Raw genomic sequence first — 25,644 nt, forward strand, 5'->3', positions numbered from 1 at the left:
TATTGCACATAAGGATGTACAATTTTCCTTTCTTTCATGTTTAATTATATGTTAATCAGTCAGAACTATCTTGATCCATATACTCTCTATTTTCTAAGTCTAGTTGATTTACAATATTAATTCAGGTGTACAATCTAGTGAGTCACTATTTTAACAGGCTGTACTCCATTTAAAGTTCAAAATAGTGGCTATATTCCCTTGTGCTGTACAATATATCCTTGTTAGTTACCTATTTTATACATAATAGTTTGTATCTCTTAATCCTGTACCCCTATTTTGTGCCTCCCCATATCCTCTCTTCACTGATAACCACAAGTTTGTTCTCTGTGAGTCAGTTTCTGTTTTGTTAAATACATTTATTTTTTAGATTCCACATATAAGTGATAATATAGATTCTCTGTCTTGCTCCATCTAACTTATTTCACTAAACATAATACTCACTAGATCCATCCACATTTATTGCAGGTGGCAGAATTCCATCATGTTTTATGTCCAAGTAATATTCCACTGTATATATATATCACATCTGCTGAAGCCAGTCATCTGCTGATGGACACTTAGGTTGCTCCCATGCCGTGGCTATTGTAAATGGTGCTTCTGAGAACACTGGGTGCATGTTTCATTTTGAACTAGTGTTTTCCTTTTCTTCCTTTACCCAGGAGTGGAACTGCTGGATCATATGGTAGCTCTGTTTTTAGTTTTTTGAGAAACCTCCATACTATTTTCCACAGTGGCTGCACCAACGTATATTCCCATTAACAGTGTACCAAGGTTCCCTTTCCTCCACGTCAACACCAACAGCTGGTATTTGCCATCTTTTGGGGGATAGCCATTTTGACCAGTGTGAGGCGACGCCTCACTGTGGTTTTGCTTTGCATTTCCCTAATGATTAGTGATGTCGGGCATCTTTTCATGTGCTTGTTTACCATCTATATATTTTCTTTGGAGAAATATCTATTTGGATCTTTGTCCACTTTTAATTGATTTTTTTGTTGCTATTGTTGAGTTATATGTGGTGTTTATGTATTTTGGATATTAGTCCCTTATTAGTCATATCAGTTGCAAATGTTTTTCTCACATTCAGCGGTTTGTCTTCACTTTGTCAAAGGTTTTCTTTGCTGTGCAAAAGCTTTTAAGTTTAACTTGATCTCATTTGTTTAGATACTACCTTTTTTTCTATAGATCTATCCATTTCTAACATCTGATCAAGGAGAAATGTGGAGAGAATAAATACTCTGGGAAATAAAAGCAAGGCAATGAGAACAGGCAAGGGTACTACACAATGCCAGTATTTGAAAAACAGACAAGCACTTATTATTCTACCCACCTTTATTTCATAGTTCCTCTTCAATTAATGCCTAAACTCTAAAAAGACGAAGTCTTAGTTGTCTTTTTAGTTTCTATGTTACCCCACATAATGCCTTTGCTTTATTTTGTAGGTTCATGATTTGCAATGAGGGCTGTTAATACATATAAACTCATAGGAAAGGGTCTGCCCTGCAACTGAGTCCCACAGCTGTGTTGGCAGTGAGCATAAGGGCATGACAGGAAGCGCTCCCAGGGGCTCTACCTGGGGCGTGAAGCTGATAGCATGTCCCAGCTCTTAGGAGGACCTTGGGAGTATTTGTACACCACTCCTCTTTTGTGCTTTCCCTTCCTTAAGTCTTCTTGCCTCTACCCTGGATAAACCCTAAAAACCTTGAATTTGCCACTTCCTTCCAACTTACCCCATCTTTTCCATTATTGCCTCTACCCAAATTCCCTTTCTCTATCTCGTTCTTTGACTACTTTAATACACCCCACAGAAAATCTCACACTGGCAACTTCTCTCTTCCTTTTGCCATGTTCTAAGATCTTCTCTAGGTCTGGACATCTCTTTAGAACTTACCTGTCAGTCTGTCCCTGTTCCAGGTCCTCACATCTCTGCAAAGTGGCAATTGGTGGTATTAGATGACTATGTTAAACATAGGAAAAGTGGAAAGAGTTCTCTTTATTGACTGGTTCAAGTTTTCACTTGCTCTTTATAACCTACTGTGTTCTCCTAGCAAGCTATTAATTTCTCCATGCCTCTGTTTTCAGTCATTAATTTTTCATCCCTTTTTCATGCCCTCCAATCACAGCACCTTCCTTTGGCTGAATCTAGCATAAAGCCAGCTGACACAGCATCCAGAGAACTTCGTGCTGCAGGTCTTGGCAACTGTGCTATAGAAAAGAACATGGAGAGGCCTCAGAAAAGCCAGCCCTGGACCAGCATGCAGGACTGATCATGCTTGTTTAGTAGGTGTCTCCCCTCTAAGAATGTGAGCTTCCTAGAGCCAGGAGCTGCATTTCTTTGACTTTGCATCCCCTGCTCATTTCATAGGACTTCAAATAGAATACAAGCTTAATCAATGTCTATGGGTGGACTTGTTAGTGAAAGTGAATCATTTCCAGAAAGCATGTTTTCACTTTTATCCAGATAGATCTGCCTCGTTAGGGGTCCATGCTGCCAGTAGTGGGTCCTGGTGAACGTGTAGTGTGGTGAAGAGGAGACTGGAGAAAAGACCAACTAAAAATTATTCACAATTTTTCAAAAACTCTTACTAACCTGGACAGAGGGCAGATTAGTTTGATAGCACAAAATGGTAATGAGATTTTAGAGAGCGTAGGATGTTGAGAGACAACTGGGTGGGATGGGACAGAGTCATGGGCCTGGACAGACAAACGGCATGAGTTCCTGATGTTACAGGTTAGTGTAGGGAAAGAGGCACTGCCATGAAAATGAATCTACAAACCGTGAAAGTGAAATCGCTCAGTCATGTCGGACTCGTTGCGAGCCTATGGACTGTAGCCTACCAGTCTCCTCAGTCTATGGAATTTTCCAGGCAAAAATACTGGAGTGGGTTGCCATTTCCTTCTCTAGGGGATATTCCTGACCCAGGGATTGAACCCAGGTCTCCTGCATTGCAGGCAGATGCTTTACCATCTGAGCCACCAGGGAACCCATGAAGCTGGTATCAAAGATAAAACCACATTAAATTCACTGTGGCAACCCATTCCAGTATTCTTGCCTGGGAAATTGCATGGACAGAGGAGCCTGGCAGGCTACAGTCCTTAGGGTTGCAAAGAGTCAGAAACAGCTGAGTGACTAACACTTGCAGCATTTATTGCCTTGGATCAACCTCGTAAGTTCCCCCTCGCCCTACCCTCATTTGTTATATTCTTCTCTGCAGCAAGATACTCTATCCTGTGTTTACAACAGTACCTGGCAGGGGAATATGTGTTGAGTGAACATTATGTAGAGGGAAAGGAAGTTTAAGTGCAGAACCATATTTACATGTAGGTTCACTTTAATCTGGAAGCCAGAATTATAAAAACACGTGTAGCTAGCAATCTTTTTGTACTATTTTTCTGTTAAAAACAGTCACACTTTGTCTCTGAGGAATCATTAAAAATAGTCACCAGAGGCTCTCTCCCTGGGCCCTTGGAGAAACAGGAAACTAACATGAGAATTTTCAAAGTTTGTAAAACAGCATGGCCTGTAATAGATCTCTGGCAACTATCTGGGACAGATAGCCGAAAAAGGTCTTACTAGGGACTTCCCTGGTGGCTCAGATGGTAGAGTGTCTGCCTACAATGCAGGAAACCCAGGTTTGATCCCTGGGTTGGGAAGATCCTCTGGAGAAAGAAATGGCAACCCACTCCAGTACTCTTGCCTGGAGAATCCTGTGGACAGAGGAGCCTTGTGGGCTACAGTCCGTGAGTTCGCAAAGAGTTGGACATGACTGAGCGACTTCACTTACGTATTTCCCACTTGTGATAAAACACCAGTCTGCTCTATGTCTCATCTTCAAGGGCAAAATGCAACTGATGGCCAGCCCCGAGCTTGTTTAAAGGATAGCAATGTTCCTGGAAGTGATCACTTCTTTCACTAGGATGAGTTCTGAGGAGGAAGCCTCATCACCCTGCTCAGGAATTCACAGCTGAGAAAACTGAGCTGAGTCATCCCATCGGGGAACAGCAGCTCTGCGCACCACATGGAGACCTGTGCTCTAGCCACACCTGCCACATCACCACGTGACCGCAATTCCATGGACCAAACAAGGAGAAGAATAAGGGGCCAGCCCCTTTCCAGCCCCGCCACCCAGCTCAAGAAGAAAAGGACATCAATGATCTCTTTCTTTTCCAAGGTCTCTTGGAATCTGAGGCTCCAGAAGCAGGAACCTCTGAAGAATGTGTTTTTCATCTTGGCAGAGACAGCCTGGGACCCCTGTGTTAAAGAGTGTTATATGGCGATGAGAGGCCTGGGAATCATGACCTGTGAGACCCCAGACAAGGCAAGAAAGTATAAGAAGATTGTTCTAGACCTGCTGGTGCATGGTCTGTATGACCTGGTGAGTTCTGAAGTAATCCACCAGAGCATGAAGATCCTGACACCATCATCCTAGGCAAGATGCAGGGGAAAGGCCTGAGCTCCTCCTCCTTAGACATCACCCTCCAGACCAGGGCTTTGCTTGATGACGAGAATGACAGCCTGAGATAATTGACCTTTGTCTTGTTTGGACAACTGGTTACCCTTGCTGGACGGAAATGGAGGAGGTTCTTCACCCATCAGGTGAATCTGACTTGGCAATCCCTCCTGTCCCACTTACAGGACAGGAATCCCCAGGTGGCCAAGGCTTGCAAAACAACCTTTTGAGCCTATTTTCCATATCTGAGATAAACCAAGGACTACAGCTTCCAGAATGAGGAGGGTCAAAGGAACCCTAAACTCTGCCTGCAGCTGAGCCCCTACCATCCAGAGCTCCTGCAGTTCTATGCAAATAAAATCCTGTAAACACAGAGAGACAGGGAGATTGGTCCAGTGAGCTGAGCGCATGGCTGGGGGCTGATAGTCCCCCTCTTTTAACCCTTTGGAGGCTCTGTTGCCTCTGGTGATTGTGATAGAAAATGGGATGTTGGGAGACCAGTTGATGGCAAATGTAAGACCATGGAATTGTATAATTGTATCCAAAGTAAATTCTAAATAGCTTATGTCTCATTTTCTTCCATACATATTTGATGATAAGGTGCGTCCTTTCTTTAAAACATTTAAAGTACATGTGGATTCAGTGCTTTTGTTCTCAGCGTTTTTCTTCTTAAGGATATTTCTGTCACCAACCTTTCTTTTCAATTTTTAAGGCTCAGAATATTACCTGAAGTGTTTTTTTTTTTTTTTTTTTTTAATCTGCTATTGATCCTTTGCCATTTGCTATTAAAACTTTTTTCTGGCAAGATCTATTTAAAGTTAGCCAAAATTTAGTGTGGAGGGCAATTTTTAGCTGCTTATCATCTTTGACAGTCAGTGCCTGCAAGATCATTCCAAACAAGAGCTAATAAAGAGAAAAAAAATTGAAAAAAAAAAAAGTCACCAGAACACATTATTTTAACCTTCTTTAGCTTTGTGTGTGTGTGTGTGTGTGTGCACATGCATGCGTTCGTTCTCTCAGTCGCTTCAGTTGTGTCTGACTCTTTGCAGCTCTATGGACTGTAGCCCACCAGGCTCCTTGTCCACGGGATTCTCCAGGTAAGAACACTGGAGTGGATTCTTTACCCACCAAGCAACCTGAGAAGCCCCTTCTTTAGCTTCAGTTCAGTTCAGTCGTTCTGTCGTGTCCAACTCTTTGCGACCCCATGAATCGCAGCACGCCAGGCCTCCCTGTCCATCACCAACTCCCGGAGTTCACTCAGACTCACGTCCATCGAGTCAGTGATGCCATCCAGCCATCTCATCCTCTGTCGTCCCCTTCTCCTCCTGCCCCCAATCCCTCCCAGCATCAGAGTCTTTTCCAATGAGTCAACTCTTTGCATGAGGTGGCCAAAGTACTGGAGTTTCAGCTTTAGCATCATTCCTTCCAAAGAAATCCCAGGGCTGATCTCCTTCAGAATGGACTGGTTGGATCTCCTTGTAGTCCAAGGGACTCTCAAGAGTCTTCTCCAACACCACAGCTCAAAAGCATCAATTCTTCGGCACTCAGCCTTCTTCACAGTCCAACTCTCACATCCATACATGACCACAGGAAAAACCATAGCCTTGACTAGACGGACCTTGTTGGCAAAGTAATGTCTCTGCTTTTGAATATGCTATTGAGGTTGGTCATAACTTTCCTTCCAAGGAGTAAGCGTCTTTTAATTTCATGGCTGCAGTCACCATCTGCAGTGATTTTGGAGCCCCCAAAAATAAAGTCTGACACTTATTCCACTGTTTCCCCATCTATTTCCCATGATGTGATGGGACTGAATGCCATGATCTTCATTTTCTGAATGTTGAGCTTTAAACTCACTTTTTCGCTCTCCACTTTCACTTTCATCAAGAGGCTTTCTAGTTCCTCTTCACTTTCTGCCATAAGGGTGGTGTCATCTGCATATCTGAGGTTATTGATATTTCTCCCGGCAATTTTGATTCCAGCTTGTGCTTCTTCCAGTCCAGCGTTTCTCATGATGTACTCTGCCTATAAGTTAAATAAGCAAGATGACAATATACAGCCTTGATGTACTCCTTTTCCTATTTGGAACCAGTCTGTTGTTCCATGTCCAGTTCTAACTGTGGCTTCCTAACCTGCATACAGATTTCTCAAGAGGCAAGTCAGGTGGTCTGGTATTCCCATCTCTTTCAGAATTTTCCAAAGTTTATTGTGATCCACACAGTCAAAGGCTTTGGCATAGTCAATAAAGCACAAATAGATGTTTTTCTGAATTCTCTTGCTTTTTCCATGAGCCACCGGATGTTGGTAATTTGATCTCTGGTTCCTCTGCCTTTTCTAAAACTAGCTTGAACATCAGGAAGTTCACGGTTCACGTATTGCTGAAGTCTGGCTTGGAGAATTTTGAGCATTACTTTATTAGTATGTGCTGCTGCTGCTAAGTTGCTTCAGTTGTGTCCAACTCTGTGCGACCCCATAGATGGCAGCCCATCAGGCTCCCCCATCCCTGGGATTCTCCAGGCAAGAACAGTGAAGTGGGTTGCCATTTCCTTCTCCAATGAATGAAAGTGAAAAGTGAAATTGAAGTCGCTCAGTCATGTCCGACTCTTAGCAACCCCATGGACTGCAGCCCACCAGGCTCCTCCATCCATGGGATTTTCCAGGCAAGAGTACTGGAGTGGGGTGCCATGAGTGCAATTGTGCGGTGGTTTGAGCATTCTTTGGCACTGCCTTTCTTTGGGATTGGAATGAAAACTGACTTTTTCCAGTCCTATGGCCACTGCTGAGTTTTCCAAATTTGCTGGCATATTGAGTGCAGCACTTTCACAGCATCATCTGTCAGGATTTGAAATAGCTCAGCTGGAATTCCATCACCTCCACTAGCTTTGTTCGTAGTGATGCTTTCTAAGGCCCACTTGACTTCACATTCCAGGATGTCTGGCTCTAGGTCAGTGATCACATCATCATGATTATCTGGGTCATGGAGATCTTTTTTGTACAGTTCTTCTGTGTATTCTTGCCACCTCTTCTTAATATCTTCTGCTTCTTTTAGGTCCATACCATTTCTGTCCCTTATTGAGCCCATCTTTGCATGAAATGTTCCCTTGGTATCTCTAATTTTCTTGAAGAGATCTCTAGTCTTTCCCATTCTGTTGTTTTCCGCTATTTCTTTGCATTGATTGCTGAGGAAGGCTTTCTTATCTCTTCTTGCTATTCTTCGGAACTCTGCATTCAGATGCTTATATCTTTCCTTTTCTCCTTTGCTTTTCACTTCTCTTCTTTCACAGCTATTTGTAAGGCCTCCCCAGACAGCCATTTTGCTTTTTTTCATTTCTTTTCCGTGGGGATGGTCTTGATCCCTGTCTCGTGTACAATGTCATGAACCTCATTCCATAGTTCATCAGGCACTCTATCTATCAGATCTAGGCCCTTAAATCTATTTCTTTAGCTTAGGAAAAGGTAAATGGGAAAATTTAGCTTAAATCTCATACCCTAGATATATTGTTCTTTATTTCTATGACACATTATATATTCACCAATTACATTTTCCTTTCATTTCTGCTGAGTAAGCCATATCTTTCTCATTCCATTACTTCTGGTTTGGTCATGTGATTTGTTTTGGCCAATGGAATGTGAGCAGGTGTGATATGCAGTCGTCCCTTTGTATCCACTAGGAGTTGGTTCCAGGACTCCCTCAGATATCAAAATCCAAGGATGCTCAAGTTCTTTGTATAAAATGGGTAATATTAATACAGTTGGCCACCATGGATTCTGGGTCCACCATACAAGGGCCAACTGAACTGCACATCAGAGCACATCTTCAAATACGCTCATTTAGTGTTGGTTTTGTTCCTTTTATGCCCACCCTTTACTTGAACAGAACATGACCCAGAGAGTAGTTGTCTTTGAACTGGGTTCCAAAATAAGAAAACTAAGAGAGAAGAACCGAACAGAACCTGTCAGAGCCACAGCTGACTTGCTGACCTCAGATATTTGAACAAAAAGTAAGCATTTGCCATTGTAAAGTAATAAGGTCTATGTATTTGATCATTATTGCTGCAGTAACAAATTAACGCCAACTTTGCAGCATAAACAGCACAAATTTATCTTATAGTTCTATAGATGAAGTCCAACATGAGTCTAACTGGTTAAAATCAAGGTGTTGGCAGGGCGAGGTCCATTTCTGGAGGTTTTAGGGGAGAATCTGTTTCTTTGCCTTGTCCAGCTTCTAGAGGTGGTTCATATCCCTTGGTTGGTGGTTTCCTTCCAACTTCTTTAGAGCCAATGATATTGTATCTATTTTCCCACAGCTACATCTCCCAGCTGATTCTTTTTCTGCCTTCCTCTTTCACTTTTAAGTATTCTTATGATTTCATTTGGCTCATTCACTGAATTTGGATGATCTCTGAAACTTAAAGGTCAGCTGCATAGCAACCTTAATTTCCATTTGTCCTGTAACCTTAACATATTCACAAATTCTAAGGATTATGACAGGGATATCTTTGGGGGCAATTATTTTGCAGTGTGGGTATCATGCTCAAGGATGATATTACTAAGATAGCAGAGAACTAGCAACTACTTTGTAAATGTAGATAAAACAGTGACTTCCTGTGGTTGCTTGAAATCATAAGAGAAAACATACAAGCAGAGTCATGTGGACTCTGATGGTCTGGCTCCATGTCTTATACTGACCCTAGCTGTGGGACCCTGGGCAAGTCATTTGATTTATTTCACTCTCAGTTCCTTTACTTTTAACATGGAAATACTCAACATTGATTCTGTTTATCTTTCAGGGTTACTAGGATCAAATGAAATAAAGTAGTATAAGGATATCTCTCTCTCTCTCTCTCTCTCTATATATATATATGTATTCCATTTTTTCTTCTTTATTATGGCTGAATAATATACCATTGTGTGTGTGTATACACACATGATATTTTTATATCTGTTAATCAGTTGGTGAACACTTAGATTGTTTACATATCTTGGCTCTTTTTTTAAATCGAAGTATAGTATAAGCCTTCCCTGGTGGCTCAGAGGATAAAGCGTCTGCTTGCAATGCAGGAGACCCGGATTCGATCCCTGGGTTGGGAAGATCCCCTGGAGAAGGGAATGGCAACCCACTCCAGTATTCTTGCCTGGAGAACCCCATGGACAGAGGAGCCTGGCGGGCTATAGTCCACAGGGTCGCAAAGAGTCGGACACGACTGAGCGACTTCACTAATGCTTTGTAATAGTTTCTGTACAGCATAAATTATAGGTGTACAGTGCAGTAATTCACAATTTTAAGGGTTATATTACAATTATACTTATTATAAAATATTGGCTATATTTCCTATATTGTCAAATATATCCTTGTAGTTTATTTTATACCTAATAGTTTGTACCTGTTACTCTGCTACTCCTGTGTTATTTACCTCTCTTCCCTCTCCCCACTGGTAACCACTAGTTTGTTATCTGTATCTGTGAGCCTTTTTTGTTCTATTCACTAGTTTATAGTATTTTTTTTTTAGATTCTACATATAAGTGATATCATACAGCATTTGTCTTTCTCTGTCTGACTTATTTCACTTATCATCATACCCTCCAAGTCCATCTATGTCGCTGTATATGTAAAAATTCGTTTCTGATGGTTGAGTAGTATATATTTATACCACAGCTTATTTATGCAATCTCTGTTGTTAGATGCTTAGGCTGCTTCCATTTGTCTGCAATTGTAAATAATGTTTCCAATATCTTTTAGAACTAGTGTACGACTTCATTCTTTTTTCTCTGTAATAGGATATATAGGTTGGTAATAGGGTCATCAGATTCAATTTTGCCCTGAATAGTCTTTTACGTGGACTATGACTTCTGTGTCTATGCATGTATATTTGTGTGCTTTTAACTATGCTGTGACTATACATTCAGCTAACTTACCTTTCCAGTGAAACAGTACTGCAGGTTTCAAAGATGCATACCATCTTCATTTCTTCACCAGTGAGGACTCTTAACAAACAGTAATAAATGGGTAAAATTAAGATATTGTTTTTTAGTCACTACGTCACGTCCAACTCTCTTGTGACCCCGTGTAGCTCTCCAGGCTCCTCTGTCCATGGGAATTCCCAGGCAAGAATACTGGAGTGGGTTGCTATTTCCTTCCCCAGGGTATCTTCCCAACCCAGCAAGGGGACCCATATCTCCTGCATTGCAGGTGGATTCTTTACCACCGAGCAACCAGGGAAACCATCAAAATTAAGATACCAATTTCCATTAATGAAAACTCCCATGTTTTCAGAGAGATATGTATATGCTTATGTCTGTTTTTGTTTTATATTATACAATTTTTCTTTTATTTAGCCTTCCATATTATATCACAGCATGGTCTTGGCATTCTAAGTTTTTGGTTTCATAGATTTTTTGAGAAGAACCTCACAAACAGAATGATATATAAAATTGCTTTCTCCTTTTTTTTTTGGGGGTTCAGCTTCCTGGGTGCAGCTGATCCCCTAGAGCCAGTTCCTAAGGCTTACCCTGGCTTTTATAGATATTTGAAGAGTTTGTCTTTCTACAGCTTTTTATTGTCTCTGCCAATGGCAGCTAGATGCTCTTCTTAATATTTTACCATCCCCTGGGCCTTCCTAGCGCACCAGCCCAAGCATCCAGCATCTGAAGGATAGAAGAATTTATCTTACCATTATACATAGGTTCATGAGAGATCATACTTTTATAGATATTTGAAGAGTTTGTCTTTCTACATCTTTTATTCTTCTTGCCTGCTTTCTTTTAAGTGTTCATTGTGTATTTACTATTTAGATATGTTTTAATACAATTTATTTAAATGTATTCTTGTGTGTTTTTACTGGGTGTATATATACACAGGAAGTTATAGTGGCTGCTGCTATTTCAGGTCAAATTATGATACTTTTTTGTCCAGTGACAGAGCCACATTTTTAATAAGCTGTTTTCAAGAGATCACAAATTTGGCCCATTTTTTGAAAGCTGATTTATTTTTTCAGCATAATTAGTGCATCAGAGAAAACTATCACTTGTTAAAAACATTTTCATGTTTAGTATTCTGGGAGGTGCTGATCCTGCTGCTGTATGTCAGAGAGTGTTTTCGCTCCTCTAGGAGTTTTTGTGTCTTATGTTGAGACTCCATTTTGAGTTTATTTTTGTGCGACAAGTGGTTGACCAGATTTCAGCACCACTTGTTAAAGAGATTGTCTTTAATCCACTGTATATGCCTCCTTTGTCAAAGATAAGGTGTCCAGGAGCATTGATCAATCATTCCATGGCACAAAGACAGAAATATAGATCAATGGAACAAGATACAATTTATTTAAATGTATTCTTGTGTGTTTTTACTGGTGTATATATACACAAGTTATATGTGCTGCTATTTCAGGTCAAATTATGATACTTGTCCAGTGACAGAGCCACATTTTTAATAAGCTTTTTTCAAGAGATCACAAATTTGGCTGAAAGCTGAATTTTTTCAGCAAAGCAGTGCATCAGAGAAAACTATCACTTGTAACATTAAGTACATGCATAGATGGTAGTACAATCATTCCATGAAAGTATGCTGTGCTATGCTAAGTACAAACGTGTGAATTAGTCCAAAGCATGGTAATAATAAAAAGTCCTATAATATACAAACTAAAAATTCAGAAGAACAAGAATGAAATTTCAGAGGTATACATGCCTTCCAAAATAAAAGGAGTTAATCATTCAGAGAAATAGTTATCTTGAAAATTCTGCTGCTGCTAAGTCGCTTCAGTAGTGTCCAACTCTGTGAGACCCCATAGATGGCAATTCAGTTCAGTTCAGTTCAGTCGCTCAGTTGTGTCCGACTCTTTGCGACCTCATGAATCGCAGCACGCCAGGCCTCCCTGTCCATCACCAACTCCCAGAGTTCACTCACTCACATCCATCGAGTCAGTGATGCCATCCAGCCATCTCATCCTCTGTCGTCCCCTTCTCCTCCTGCCCCCAATCCCTCCCAGCATCAGAGTCTTTTCCAATGAGTCAACTCTTCGCATGAGGTAGCCAAAGTACTGGAGTTTCAGCTTCAGCATCATTCCTTCCAAAGAAATCCCAGGGCTGATCTCCTTCAGAATGGACTGGTTGGATCTCCTTGCAGTCCAAGGGACTCTCAAGAGTCTTCTCCAACACCACAGTTCAGAAGCATCAATTCTTCGGCACTCAGCCTTCTTCACAGTCCAACTCTCACATCCATACATGACCACAGGAAAAACCAAAGCCTTGACTTGATGGACCTTTGTTGGCAAAGTAATGTCTCTGCTTTTCAATATGCTATCTAGACAGCAATTAGTGCCTAGTAAAATGAAAGATCTCTATTCCCTTGTCCAGTTCTATTCTCTAAAACTACATATTCTAAAATAGTTTTTGTTTTGAAGTTCATTTTGATGTTAGCCATTATATTGATAGTTTATAAGACAATAACTGCCTAAGATAACAAGATATAATAATTATTATAATTAGTAATTATCAAACACAATGCCTTTTAAACAAATTAAAATTGCAGGCATACACAATAGTATGTGTATGGTTGTATTATAATTAGTAATATCAACCAAAAGGATATGCATTAAAAACAATAGGATGGTTGGGAAGAATGGAAAATGAGATTATGGGACGACAATAAAGGAATATGTAAATTAATAAATGAATCAAACAGGGGAGTATTTAATGTGGTATGAATTAAGGAGCATGATTAACTTAACCTCTGCACCAGGGGTTCAAAAATACTAATCTGTTTGCACTTCACCTTCTTTTGGAGGCAGTGTTTCAATTTAGGATGCAAATTATAATGACCTGAGGCTCTTCTAAATATGCCCACACTTGTACACAACCCCTAGATTTTGTGACTTGATCAGGCTGGGGGAGAAATTTGTTGTTCTTCAGTGGCTCAGTCATGTCCAGCTCCTTGCGATCCCATGGACTGCAGAATGCCAGGTTTCCCTGTCCTTCACCATCTCTCGGAGCTTGCTTAAACTCCTGTCCATTGAGTCGGTAATGCCATCCAACCATCTCACCCTCTGTTGTCCCCTTTTCCTCCTGCCTTCGATCTTTCCCAGCATCAGGGTCTTTTCTAATGAGTCAGCTCTTTGGATAGGTTGGCCAAAGTATTAGAGCTTCAGCGTTAGTTCCAATACTTTGGAGGAGAAATTAGGTATGTATATTTTTTGTGACTAAATATTATAAAGTGAACACATCTGTGTACAGTTAATCGAAAACATAAAACATCACAAACATCCCAGATGACCTTCTCTTTGTTAAAGTAGTACTTTTGAAAGCTCCAGATCTGATTCTAATGTTTCCATAAGATTAAGGACCATTCTTCTGGCTCATACTCAGGCTGATGCTGTCTTCTCTCATGGCTTTCTTTCCCTTGCATTTGTTTTTATTTATTTTGCAGTTTTCCAAGCATTCATAGTAAGTAGTGATGATCCATAAACCTTCTCAGTCCTTTTATCTTAAAAATGTATCTATTTTCTTGTTTGATTGATAGATTTACTACATGTAGAATTATTATTTCAAATCATTTTCCACTCAAATTTGATAGCATTTTTCACTGTCTTTGAGCCTCTAATTTTGGTGAAATCAGTTTGATGTCATTTGTTGTACATATCTTTTTTTATTATCTCTTCCGTGGAAGTTTTATTGATTTCCTCTGAATCCTTGAAGCCCTGAAATTTCACTGATATGTATTAATATGTGCTTGATTCTGCTACCCAGCTCAATATCTGGTAGGTCCTTAAGTTAAAAATATTTGCATTATTTCTTTATTTCCTTCCCTTCACTAATCACTGACTCCTTCTAAGAATGCCTGGCATTCTGAAATTGAACCTCAATGTTGTAAAGAAAAAAATTACATATATGTATTATATATAACTAAAATATATTTACATATAACATAATTATATTCTACAGTATGAGAAATTTCTTAAACATAATATTTCCAATACTAACCTTGGTCTTAACTGGATTATTCCTTTATTCAGTTCATTGACTAAGACTCCATAATCACATATTTTTTAATTTCACAAATTTATTCTCTGGTAGTTCCCTTTTTAAAGAAATAACAGTCTATCCTTATTTTCTGGATGCAGTATCCTCTTAAACTTCTCTGAATAAACAAGTGGAATATTTTAAACTTTCCTTTTTGTTCTGAAATTATTTCTGTTTCTTATAGGTTTAATTTTTTGTTTTATTCATTGTGATTTTTACCATTTTTGGTCTTCCTCCTTAGATAAAAATCTGTATTGAATAAAGGATTAGAAAGATTAATGATCCATTTACATAGAGAAGATGTCAGTTACTACTGCTTTGTAAGTTACTAAGCATGAACCCCTCTAGGTGACTGGGGACTTGCATAATTAGGCAAATAAAGAGGACTTTGAAAGTGAACGTGTTAGTTGCTCAGTCCTGTTTGACTTCTTGTGACCCCAACCCCATGGACTGTAGCCCACGAGGCTCCTCTGTCCATGAAATTCTCCAGGCAAGAATACTGAAGTGTGTAGCCATTCCCTTCCCTAGGGGATCTTCCCAACCTAGGGATTGAACCTGGGTCTTCTGCATCACAGGCAGATTCTTTACTGTCTGAGCCACCAGGAAAGCCCAGATTAAAACTCTTTAGTGTGTATATTTTTTTTAGAGCTGTTTCTCCTCTTTCTTTCCTCAGCATCTGCTGTGTTTATCTAAATCCATTCTCCTAGCCTCTCTCTCTCGGGCTCCTATAGGAATGGTAGGTTTATTCCCTAGGCAGATCAACTCCCTCTTTTAGAAAGTTATTTTGCTCTGAGTTGGCTTAGTTAATTAAAACATTATTTCTTAATCATTTTAATTAAGGGGTCCATTCCAGCTTTTTGTCCTTGTTGAGTTGGAATTTGGAGCTAGTCCTTGGTTATCTTGGGGACAGAACTTTCATTTAGTGTTTAGGTCTAAGGTTTCTCCATCCTGTTTTACCCTTCAGTCTGATTCTTTTTATTAGCTAGGATTCCCTCAAACTTTCTTCCATACTGATGGCTCACATTTTTATTTTTAAATATTGTGATTTTCATTAAAAACATATATATACACATAATTGTGTGTATGTGTGTATTTGTTGTTGTTCCATCGCTAAATCATGTCCGACTCTGTGACCCCATGACCTGAATCATACCAGGCTTCCCTGTCCTTCACTGTCTGCCTGAGTTGGCTCAAACTAGTGTCCATTGAGTCAGTGATGCCATCCAACCATCTCATCCTCTATTGTCTCCTTCTCCTCCTGCCCTCAATCTTTCTCAGCATCTTTTCCCAGGGTCTTTTCCTCAGTCTTTTCCCAGGGTCTTTCCCCCAATCTTTCCCAGGGTCTTTTCCAATGAGTCAGCTCTTCACATCAGCTGGCCAAAGTATTGGGGCTTCAGTTACAGCACCAGTCCTTCCACTGAATATTCAGGGTTGATTTCCTTTAGGATCAACTGGTTTGATCTCTTTGCTGTCTAAAGGGACTCTCAGGAGTCTTCTCCAGCACTACAGTTAGAAAGCATCAATTCTTTGGTGCTCAGCCTTCTTTATGTCCACTCTCACATCCGTACATGACTACTGCGGAAAAACCACAGCTTTGACTATGAGTATGTATATATATATGTGTGTGTGTGTGTGTGTGTATATATATGCTTAGTCGCTCAGTGATGTTCAACTCTTTGTGACCTCATGGACTGTAGCCCACCAGGCTCTTCTGTCCATGAGGATTTTCCAGGAAAGAATACTGCAGTGGGTTGCCATGCCCTTCTCCAGGGGATCTTCCCAAATGGGGGATTGAACCCAGGTCTCTTGCATTGCAAGTGGATTCTTTACAAACTGAGCCGCCACCAGGGAAGCCATACACACACACACACACACACACACACACACACACATATATATACATACATATATATATCTGAAGAGAAAGTGGACAGTGTTGTTTGCATAAATCTGACATCTTTCACTGGAAGTCCTGATGAGTATATAATAGATTTTCATTAATCAAAAGGAAAGTATATAGATATTGGAAAATTCTGTTATATCAGTGGCCATATTCAGTAAGTTTATTGCCTTAAACAGGACAATATACTGCTAAGAGAAAGCAATAGTGAAAATATCTGAGATATTTCAATGGAAAACTTAGAGATATTAAGTAAATAAACCCAAAATGATCTAATATATACAGTCAATGTGTTTTCAAGACAATAGACCAAGATTTTATAGCTATGGATATCTAATTATCTACTCATTCATTTGCCCATTTATTTCTCTTACTTTGTCCTGCTTTCCATCTCTCCAGCAAGTCTTAAAGCAATGATAAAAAGTGCTCAAGTATCTTAGGCTTCCAGATAGAGAAGAAGATAATGGCCCTAAAACTCTTTGCTGCCAAGTTGCTTCAGTCGTGTCCGACTCTGTGCGACCCCATGGACTGCAGCCTACCAGGCTTCTCCATCCATGGGATTCTCCAGGCAAGAACACTGGAGTGGGTTGCCATTTCCTTCTCCAATGCATGAAAGTGGAAAGTGAAAGTGAAGTCGCTTAGTCATGTCCAACTCTTAGCGACCCCATGGACTGCAGCCCACCAGGCTCCTCCATCCATGGGATTTTCTGGGCAACAGTACTGGAGTGGGGTGCCATTGCCTTCTCCCTAAAACTCTTTAACTCAATATTTAAATTACACCAATAATTTATAATTCTTTTGTACCATGAATCCCTTTGGTAGTCTGATAAAACTTATGAACCCTTTTATGAATTAATATTTTTAAATGCATAAAATAAAACATACAGGATAACACTGGGAACTGAGTATATTGAAATATATTTGTTATAGTAACAAATTTGTTATATATTTCAAATTTCTGATGACTGTTCTGTCTCTTAATTAGTAACACCTTGTGATAATCAGATTATCGGTCTTTTCTAATAATTATTATCCACATAAAATAATACTGTTCTTCAGTCAGTTCAGTTCAGTCATTCAGTCATGTCCGACTCTTTGGGACCCCATGAATCGCAGCACGCCAGGCCTCCCTGTCCATCACCAACTCCCAGAGTTCACTAAGACTCATGTCTATTGAGTCGGTGAGGCCATCCAGCCATCTCATCCTCTGTCATCCCCTTCTCCTCCTGCTCCCAATCCCTCGCAGCATCAGAGTCTTTTCCAGTGAGTCAACTCTTCACATGAGGTGGCCAAAGTACTGCAGTTTCAGCTTTAGCATCTTTCCTTCCAAAGAAATCCCAGGGCTGATTTCCTTCAGAATGGACTGGTTGGATCTCATTGCAGTCCAAGGGACTCTTTTTCATTAATTTCAGAGCTTTCTTACTTCCCTTTTTTCTTCAATCTTGACCTTTATTCTAATTTATTCTGTTGTTATTTTTCTAGCATATTTAATTGGAATGTTATTAGTTTCCAGCTTTTCTTCTTATCAATATAAGAACATTAAGTCCATAAAAGTTCCTCTGAATAAATCTTTACTGCATCCCATATTTTTGATATGTAGTGATATTATTGTCCCAATGTATTTTTCTGTTTCTTTCAGGATTTAATCATTGACTGAAGAGTTATTTAATAGCATATTTCTAAAGGTTCAGTGAATGATCAAAGTTAGTTGTTGTCCCCCTCTCTAGAAACCACTTATTCCTGAAGTATATTCACATTGTGTTTTTTTTTTTTTTTCATTTCATGGCTGCCACTACCATCTGCAGTGATTTTGGAGCCCAATAAAATAAAGTCTCTTATTGTTTCCATTGCTTCTCCATCTATTTGCTATGAAGTGATAGGATCAGATACATGATCTTCATTGTTTGAATGTTTTTAAGCCAGCTTTTTCACTCTCCTCTTTCACTTTCATTAAAAGGCTCTTTAGTTCTTCGCTTTCTGCCATAAGGGTGGTGCCATCTGCATATCTGATGTTATTGATATTTCTCCTGGCAATCTTGATTAAGCTTGTGCTTCATCCAGTCCAGCATTTCTCATGATGTATTCTGCATATAAGTTAAATAAGCAGGTGACAATATATAGCCTTGATGTACTCCTTTTCTTATTTGGAACTAGTCTGTTGTTCCATATCCGGTTCTAACTGTTGCTTCTTGACCTGCATACAGATTTCTCAGGAGGCCAGTCAGATGGTCTGGTATTCTCATCTCTTGAATTTTCCAGTTTGTTTTGATTGACACAGTCAAAGGCTTTGGCATAGTCAGTAAAGCAGAAGTTGATGTGTTTCTGGAACTCTCTTGCTTTTTCTATGATCCAACAAATCATAGAAAATTTGGTCTCTGGTTTCTCTGTCTTTTCTAAATCCAGCTTAAACACCTGGAAGTTCATGGTTCATGTACTGTTGAAGCCTGGCTTGGAGAATTTTGAGCATTATTTTGCTAGCTTGTGAGATGAGTGCAATTGTGCGGTAGTTTGAACATTCTTTGGCATTGCCTTTCTTTGGGATTGGAACAAAAATGGACCTGTGGTCCCTGCTGAGTTTTCTGAATTTGCTGGTATGTTGAGTGCAGGACTTTCACAGCATCATCTTTTAGGATTTGAAATAGCTCAATTGGAATTCCATCACCTCCACTAGCTTTGTAGTGATGTTTCCTAAGACCCACTTGACTTCCCATTCCAGGATGTCTGGCTCTAGGTGGGTGATCATACATACCATTGTGGTTATCTGGGTCATGAAGATCTTTTTTGTATACTTCTTCTGTGTATTCTTGCCACCTCTTCTTAATATCTTCTGCTTCTGTTAGGTCCATACTATTTCTGTCCTTTATTGTGCCCATTTTTGCATAAAATATTCCCTTGGAATTTCTAATTTTCTTGAAGAGATCTCTAGTCTTTCCCATTCTATTGTTTTCCTCTATTTCTTTGCATTGATCACTGAGGAAGGCTTTCTTATTTCTTCCTTCTATTCTTTGGAACTCTGCAGTCAAATGGGTATATCTTTACCCTTCTCCTTTGCCTTTCACTTCTCTTCTTTTCTCAGCTATTTGTAAGGCCTCCTCCGACAACCATTTTGCCTTTTTGCATTCCTCTTTTTGAGGGATGGTCTTGATCCCTTCCTCCTGTACAATGTCATGAACCTCCGTCCACAGATCTTCAGGCACTCTGTCTATCAGCTCTAATCCCTTGAATCTATTTGTCACTTCCACCGTATAATCATAATGGGTTTGATTTAGATCATACATGAATGGTCTAGTGGTTTCCTCTACTTTCTTCAATTTAAGTCTAAATTTTCAATAAGGAGTTCATTATCTGAGCCACAGTTAGCTCCTGGTCTTATCTTTGCTGACTCTATAGAGCTTCTCCATCATTGGCTGAAAAGAATATAATCAATCTCATTTTGGTATTGACCATCTGGTGATGTCCATGTGTAGAGTCTTCTCTTGCGTTGTTGGAAGAGGGTGTTTGCTATGACCAGTGCATTCTCTTGGCAAAACTCTGTTAGCTTTTGCCCTGTTTCATTTTGTACTCCAAGGCCAAACTTGCCTTTTACTCCAGGTATCTCTTGACTTCCTACTTTTGCGTTCCAGTCCCCTATGATGAAAAGGACATCTTTCTTGGGTGTTAGTTCTAGAAGGTCTTGTATGTCTTTGTAGAACTGTTCAAATTCAGCTTCCTTAAAATTACTGGTTGGGACATAGACTTGGATTTCTGTGATATTGAATGGTTTGCCTTGGAAATGAAGAAAAGTTATGACAGCATATTAAAAAGCAGAGGCATTACTTTGCTGACAAAGGCCCATCTAGTCAAAGCTATGGTTTTTCCACTAGTCATGTATGGATGTGAGAGTTGGACTATAAAGAAAGCTAAAGTGCTAAAGAATTGATGCTTTTGAACTGTGGTGTTGGAGAAGACTTTTGAGAGTCCCCTGGACTGCAAGGAGATCAAACTAGTCCATTCTAAAGGAAATCAGTTCTGAATATTCATTGGAAGGACTGATGCTGAAGCTGAAACTCCAATACTTTGGCCACCTAATGTGAAGAAAAGTCCCTGATGCTGGGAAAGGTTGAAGGCAGGAGGATAAGGGGATGACAGAGGATGAGATGGTTGGATAGCATCACCGACTTGATGGACATGTGTTTGAACAACTCTGGGAGTTGGTGATGGACAGGGAAGCCTGGCCTGCTGTACTCTTTGCCCTACAAAGAGTAGGACGCAACTGAGCGATTGAACTGACTGATTCACATTGTTCTCTTAGTGTTTTATCTTGGCTTGCTTTTGTCTGAAACTAAGGTTTATTTCATCTTCACTTTTTTTTTTTGTTTGTTTGTTTGCCAAACATCTGTATATCACATTCATTCCTAAATGATAGTTTTGGATAGAGATGAAATTCTGTCTGCTATCTATTTTTCTTCTTTGAATCTCCTTCCAGCTGTCTTCAGGCTTCTAGTTTTGCTTTTGAGAACTTGTCTGTTTTGTTTTTCCTTCCCAGAAAGTGTCTTTTTTCTTTGAATGCTTTAAAGTCTATCTTTAATAATCTGCAGTTTCACTGTAGCTACTGTGTTGTGTCTAGGTGTCTTTTTCTTTTTAGTAATTCTGTTGGAATTCCTTCAACCTTCTAGCCTCAGAATTGGTGTCTTTATTAGTTCCTAGCCATTATCACTTTGGCTATTGCCTTTTCTCCTGTTCTCCCTGTTTCTCAGGAACTCTGAATAAACACAGAATAACCTTTTTACTTTATATTCAGTATCTATTTTTCTTTCATATTTTCATTTCTTTATAACTCATATCTTTGTGCTGCATTCTGCATAATGAGTTAAATTCAATATTCTCCTTCATGAATTCTCTCTTCAAGTTAGCTAATGGGAGCTAATTTGTTTTTAGCCCATCTAATTCCAGTTGAGCTATTCCAAATCCTGAAAGATGATGCTGTGAAAGTGCTGCACTCAATATGCCAGCAAATTTGGAAAACTCAGCAGTGGCCACAGGACTGGAAAAGGTCAGTTTTCATTCCAACCCCAAAGAAAGGCAAATCCAAAGAATGCTCAAACTACTGCACAATTGCACTCATCTCACACGCTAGTAAAGTAATGCTCAAAATTCTCCAAGCCAGGCTTCAGCAATATGTGAACCGTGAACTTCCTGATGTTCAAGCTGGTTTTAGAAAAGGCAGAGGAACCAGAGATCAAATTGCCAACATCCGCTGGATCATGGAAAAAGCAAGAGAGTTCCAGAAAAACATCTATTTCTGCTTTATTGACTATGCCAAAGCCTTTGACTGTGTGGATCACAAGAAACCGTGGAAAATTCTTCAAGAGATGGGAATACCAAACCACCTGATCTGCCTCTTGAGAAATGTGTATGCAGGTCAAGAAGCAACAGTTAGAACTGGACATGGAACAACAGACTGGTTCCAAATAGGAAAAGGAGTTCGTCAAGGCTGTATATTGTCACCCTGTTTATTTAACTTATATGCATAGTATATCATGAGAAACGCTGGGCTGGAAGAAACACAAACTGGAATCAAGATTGCCGGGAGAAATATCAATAATCTCAGATATGCAGATGACAGCACCCTTATGGCAGAAAGTGAAGAGGAACTCAAAAGCCTCTTGATGAAAGTGAAAGTGGAGAGTGAAAAAGTTGGCTTAAAGCTCAACATTCAGAAAACGAAGATCATGGCATCTGGTCCCATCACATCATGGGAAATAGATGGGGAAACAGTGGAAACAGTGTCAGACTTTATTTTTCTGGGCTCCAAAATCACTACAGATGGTGACTGCAGCCATGAAATTAAAAGACGCTTACTCCTTGGAAGGAAAGTTATGACCAACCTAGATAGCATATTGAAAAGCAGAGACATTACTTTGCCAACAAAGGTTCGTCTAGTCAAGGCTATGGTTTTTCCTGTGGTCATGTATGGATGTGAGAGTTGGACTGTGAAGAAGGCTGAGCACCGAAGAATTGATGCTTTTGAACGGTGGTGTTGGAGAAGACTCTTGAGAGTCTCTTGGACTGCGAGGAGATCCAACCAGTCCATTCTGAAGGAGATCAGTCCTGGGATTTCTTTGGAAGGAATGATGCTAAAGCTGAAACTCCAGTACTTTGGCCACCTCATGCAAAGAGTTGACTCATTGGAAAAGACTCTGATGCTGGGAGGGATTGGGGGCAGGAGGAGAAGGGAACGACAGAGGATGAGATGGCTGGATTGTATCACTGACTCGATGGTCGTGAGTCTGAGTGAACTCAGGGAGTTGGTGATGTACAGGGAGGCCTGGCGTGCTGTGATTCATGGGGTCACAAAGAGTCGGACACAACTGAGTGACGGATCTGATCTGATCTGATTGAGTTTATCATTTTGCTGATAGTAGTTTTCATTTCCAAAAGTTTTATTTTGAAATTTTGGAAACTACACCTGATCAACTTTGATGGTCTATGTTCTGTAGTCACATCCTTGCTATTTTTTTTTTTTTCTTTAAACCTACTTGTTTTATATTCCTTGCCTAATAATATCAACATTTGCCATCCCTGGTGTATTATTCTGCAGGTTAAAAAAATTTTTCCCTACTAATTCTGCCTCTTTTTGATGGTAGTTATTTTCCTCTTTGTGGGAATTTTGTGAGGATGAGGTTTAAAAGTCTCCCCTTCAGAGAAGATTTGTTTCTGGTTTCTGCACGTGAATATAGACACTAATGACCAAGAATCACTTAATATGTGACTTATGGATTCTATAGACCAGATAGCTAGCATTAGGTAATTTCATTCCCAATCTCAGGTAAGGATTCATTTATTTTTGGGAAGTTTCTAGGAGAAATTTTCTTTTTATTTTCAACTCTATATAGATTAATGGTCAAATTAGGCAAATATCCTACCATGCTCCAGTGTAATATATTTTTTTTCCCCTTTCAACACAGAGTGCACTGCCTTTCAGCATTCCTAATTCTATGTGGGATTCAACCTTCCTTTCGTGTGCTCCCTACCAGTAATTTTGATTGTTCTCCATGCCTGTGGCTCATTAAAGTCAAAGCTATATGTCAACATCATGTTCTTACCTCTCTAGATGTCTCCAAAAGCTCATATGTCTATGCCAGCTCAGCCAGGCATTTAAACATTATTTTAAAAATATCTGATGATCACACCTGTGACTAGATTGTGGTTTCTAAATACTATTTTGGAGTAATGACTGCTCTTTTAGGCCTGGCTTAGGGAAAGTACACAGTGAGCCTGTTACATATTCTTGTGCCAGAAAACAAGCAAGCTTTCAAAGAAGGGAGACTTGTCACAAGGACCCAGGAACTAGTTTTGGAACAGTTTAAGCATCAGAAAGAATAATGACTATAATTGACTGTAACCACTTAGTCTAAAAAATCTGTAGTGTCAGAAAGTGAGAGACATGCTACCAATGAGATTATTAACTTATCCTTGAAGTTTGTAATTAAAGGCAAAGTTAGGCATTTAGCATAAGTCTTGGAGGAAGTGAAGTTCAGCCTGTGGTCATGAGATAAAGTGCTCTCTTATTTTTATACAGATGTTTAAAAATGCTAATTGAAAAAGATGAAATTATAGAATTCAAAAATGACATTTTTATAACCCTAAGTAAAATAGTTCAGTATAGGATCATCACTAGAGACTAAAATCATTAGGGGAAATGTTGAGATCAAAGTGTCACACTAAAACACCTCTTGCCAATTTCAATAGGCAGGAAAACAAAATCCTTGACAGTGGAGGGATCTGAAAGTCAACGTTTTGACCATGTGATGTAAAGTAGTCGCATTAACAGTGGGCCATATGGCATTTATACTTCCTGCTGATATATCACAGGACATACAGAGTATTTTTGCCTGGAGTGCTACACCTGAATCAAGTCAAGGCTTGACATTTAACTTTCTGATGGTAAGAAATACAGAGAATTAGAAAAACAAGAAAAATGACACCATGAGGGAAATGTGGATCTCAAAATGTAGAACCTTGTTTATGCTAGCTGCTGCTGCTAAGTCGCTTCAGTCGTGTCTGACTCTGTGCGACCCTATAGACGGCAGCCCGCCAGTCTCCCCCGTCCCTGGGATTCTCCAGGCAAGAACACTGGAGTGGGTTGCCATTTCCTTCTCCAATGCAGGAAAGTGAAGAGTGTAAGTGAAGTTGCTCAGTCATGTCTGACACTTCTCGACCCCATGGACTGCAGCCTACCAGGCTCCTCAGTCCATGGGATTTTCTAGGCAAGAGTACTGGAGTGGGGTGCCATTGCCTTCTCTGAGTCTCTGCAAAATTTCAGATGATTTAGGGAAAAAAAGGTAGGAAGCATAAACTCTTTTCTTTTTGGTTGTGCTGGGTCTTCTTTGCTGTGCAAGGGCTTTATCTAGTGGAAGTGAGCCAGGGTGGGGGCGAGGGGTTGTGGGGAGTTGAACTACTCTCTACTTGTGGTGCGCAGGGCTTCTCATTGCAGCGGCTTCTCTTGTTGCTGAGCGTAGGATCTAGGTGCACAGGCTTCAAGAGTTGGAGCATGCAAGCACGGTAGTTGGGACTTGCTGGCTCTAGCGCATGTGGGTTCAGTAATTGTGGCTTGTGGGGCCTAGAGCGTGCAAGCTCAGTAGTTTTGGCACATATGATAAGTTGATCCACAGCATGTGTAATCTTCACAGACCAGGGATCTGGATGCATGCACTGGCAGGCAGATTCTTATCCATGGTACCACCAGGGAAATCCAAGAAGAACGAATTTTGAATCAAAATTCAAAAAAGGGCTAAAAATATATTTTAGAAAAAATTGTGGCAAGAATATTCAGAACAACTATACAAAAAAGATCTTCATGACCCAGATAACCATAATGGTGTGATCAGTCACCTAGAGCCAGATATCTTGGAATGTGAAGTCAAGTGGGCCTTAGGAAGCATCACTACGAACAAAGCTAGTGGAGGTGATGGAATTCCAGTTGAGCTATTTCACATCCTAAAAGATGATGCATTCAATGTGCCAGCAAATTTGGAAAACTCAGCAGTGGCCACAGGACTGGAAAAGGTCAATTTTCATTCCAATCCCAAAGAAAGGCAATTCCAAAGAAAGTTTAAAGTACCGCACAATTGCATTCATCTCACATGCTGACAAAGTAATGCTCAAAATTCTTCAAGCCAGGCTTCAACAGTACGTGAACCGCAAACTTCCAGATGTTCAAGCTGGATTTAGAAAAGGCAGAGGAACCAGAGATCAAATTGCCAACATCCACTGGATCATTGAAAAAGCAAGAGAGTTACAGAAAAA

General features: G+C 39.9%; 1 non-coding gene and 1 pseudogene across 1 annotated transcript; both read left to right on the forward strand.

Moving 5' to 3' along the window:
- Positions 1 to 3,579: 3,579 nt before the first annotated feature.
- TRNAC-ACA (transfer RNA cysteine (anticodon ACA)) lies at positions 3,580 to 3,651 on the forward strand. Its single transcript has one exon. It is a non-coding gene; the product is annotated as a tRNA-Cys (tRNA).
- A 319-nt stretch (positions 3,652 to 3,970) lies between these two features.
- Positions 3,971 to 4,816, forward strand: LOC102279416 (protein maestro pseudogene; annotated as a pseudogene).
- Positions 4,817 to 25,644: the final 20,828 nt, after the last annotated feature.

This window comes from Bos mutus, chromosome 24, assembly GCF_027580195.1.
Source record: "Bos mutus isolate GX-2022 chromosome 24, NWIPB_WYAK_1.1, whole genome shotgun sequence".
Classification (NCBI taxonomy): Eukaryota; Metazoa; Chordata; class Mammalia; order Artiodactyla; family Bovidae; genus Bos; species Bos mutus.